Here is a 3051-nt window from a genome sequence, read left to right as displayed (position 1 = left end):
CAGAATCGTCCACTCACTTATTGTCCAATTCTTGCCCCACTGCTTTGCCTGATGTAAATCCCATGGCTGCGCCACTGACTTATCCTACCTTCAGTTATCTGGCACTAATAAGAGCTCAATAAATACATGCTGACTGAAAGAGTGTTTATTTGTTTTTAAGAATAGTTTTTAAGATAATTTTCAAAAGTTTGGATCCTTTTGAGGACTCAGAGGCATCGATCGTGGTTCACAGGGAATTGCAGGTGGCCTTGGCAGGAAGTCGAAGTGAGGAGCGGGGATCCAGGAATGTAAATGTAACACCTTCAGTTTGGCCTGTCCTCCAAGGAAGTGGAGGGTGGGTCCCGGTTCCGGTTATTAACTCAGGAGCTTTTGAGTGTATTGCACTGCTCTTGGGATGGAGCCGGCAGGGTGTCACAGGGTGTTAGCTGACAGAACTAAGGGCCTAGGGGTGGGCAGGGAGCGTGGGGACAAAACAGATGGACATATACCTGTGACTCAAGGGGGACAAAACAGAGGAAGTATATCCGTGACCCAAGCAGGGCCTCTCACTGGATGGGGAAAGAGGAAGGGGGATTGTAGATTACAGTGAATTTTCATGTTCAGTGGTGAGGTATGGGGTAGCTCTTGCCTGAAGCCCCGATTTCCTGTTTACCTTGGGTAGGACCCAGGGCAGCCAGTTCACACTGGGGTGGTAGTGAGCACAGGACGGATGGAAGCAGAAGGGAGGGTTCCAAGAAGTCATTCTAAGTCACTCTGTGAAGCGTACTGATCCCTGCCCCCATATTTGAATGGATTTCTATTTTTCTTTTAAAAATGATTTGTTTATGTATGGTGTGTGCACATGCCATGTGCACCTGTGGAGGTCAGAGGAGAACTTGAGGGAGTCGGTCTCCTTCTCCTGTGTAGGTTCTGGGGACAGAAAGGAGGCTATCTAGCTGGCCATTCACTTCATTGCCCTCCCCAACCCCCCATACTGACTGGCCAAACTCAGGTCTCTGTGAAAATGAAAGATGCCGTTCCTATACATTTATCCTCTGACAATACTTCTCTGGGCAGCTAAGGCAGGTGTTGATGATTTAAGCCCCTAGAGGAGCAAGCATGCTATAGGAGAGTCTCACTGAGTGACTGTCTCATGCAGGGAGGGGAGTAGCTAGCTTGTTTAGCCCAGGGCAGTACTTGTAAATGAGTAAAAACAGTCATGTTTGTGTAAATATATATTCATAAATATACAATTCATTTTTTCTAAGATGTCAGTCCCTGATTTAAAGCCCTTTAGGGGTGAACCAATTTCTGCTTCCCACACATAGTTTACAGGAGCCCATCTGTCATGGAACCGAGAGTGCTAAACACTGTCATACAATATTGAAAAGAAGAAAATAGAATCATCAACCCTCAAGTTCAGACCTGAGTCTACTCATTTCTGTGTCACTGGTCAATGGCGCCCATATTGGTTGATAAGATAATTTAAATATATTGATGACTGTCATCTTGACCCAAGAGAGTCTCAGTGAGGGCTTGTCTAGATCACACTGGGCTGTGGGCATGTCTGTGGGAGGGTGCCTTAATTTCCTTACGAGGGAAGACCCAGCCTGAAAGTGGGTCACCCATCATTCCTGGATTTGGGGTTCTGGCAGCTACCAGAGTAAGAGAACAGGCTGAGCCTTAAGCAGGAACACACTCATTTCTCTCTGTTTCTGACTGGGCTTGCAGTGTGACCAGCCGTCTCCAGCTCCTGCACTGAGAATTGTGAGCTAAAGTAAACATTTTCTAATGTCCTTTGATGGATGCCTGTCTTTTCTTTCTCCCAGTGGTTGAGCTATCACCACAATGACCCTCTAGCATGCCTACAACTCCAGTCAGTAAACTGAAAAACGTAAACCTATCTGGAACTTGTTGTGTGCATGTGTGTGCGTACATGTGTGCACATGAGTTTGTGTGTGTGTGTGTGAGTGCACTAATGTGTGTGCACATGTGTGTACCTGTGTGTACACTTGAGTGTGTGCACATGTATGTGTGTATGTGTGTGTGTGTGTGTGTATGTAGGTCAAAGGACAACTTTTGGGAGCCAGTTCTCTCCTTCAATCACATGGGACCCAACATCAAACTCAGGCTGACAGATGTGGTAGCAAACACCTTCACCCTCTGAACCATTTGCCAGCTTTACCCATAACTGCTTAAGCCGCTCAATTTTCCTCTTATTTTCTGAGACCTTCTTGGCACCTGTTCTTTCATTTATGTCTTAGAATAGGCTTCTTCTCAGGAAGCTAGATACACGAGTCAGAAATAAGCAAGCTACATCCCCAAGGAGGCAGAGGGAGCAGGGTTGAGCTGGTTTCCGGGACGTTGCATTGCACAGGTCTTGCCCCTCTCTGACCTCCCTATCCTCTGGGTCAATTGTGTGACCAAAGCTCGGGTGTTTGCCTCCCTTCACAGATATGTCCATCCCTTTCACGAGATTGGGGCACCAGCTTCTGAAGCGTATAGGAGGCCAATGGGGCTGCAGAAGTACAACCGCCGAGAGACCCTGGCCCTGAGCAGCCCTGTTCAGACTCGCAGTTCTGATCATTTTCCTTTCCCTTCAGCACTTGGACAAGGCCATTCCATCACCTTCCTCTATGACCACCAACGAGACATCTCTGTCAACCTTCTTGGCCCTCCACGGTAAGATTCTTTCTTACCTTCTGTTATTTTAACAAGCTTTTCCCCTCTTTGTCACTGACATTCCAAACGTGGGCTGTGATGTCGCTAAGCATAGGTTATGTGTGCTTGTTCTGCCCAGGACTCAAGTTCCTCAGTCTGAAGACTCTCGCGCCTTCTGGGATATGCAAAACAAGGTCATGGTGCACAACTGTCCAGACGGCAAATAGAGAAAAGAAATTGTCAAGGGCTGGCAGTGATGTGAGAAAAATCCCAGCAGAATCACAACACCACTGAGCTGTACTCTGGGGACACTAGCAAGGCAGAGTATCTTAAAACCTCTAATCAAGCGACTGTAATTTTAGGCATCCATCCTGGAGAAAACTTACACCCTTTTACAGAAAGGAAAAATAC

Source organism: Apodemus sylvaticus, chromosome 7 (genome assembly GCF_947179515.1).
Source record: "Apodemus sylvaticus chromosome 7, mApoSyl1.1, whole genome shotgun sequence".
Taxonomy (NCBI): domain Eukaryota; kingdom Metazoa; phylum Chordata; class Mammalia; order Rodentia; family Muridae; genus Apodemus; species Apodemus sylvaticus.
The sequence above is the reverse complement of the archived record's forward strand: the minus strand, read 5'-3'. Positions refer to the sequence as shown.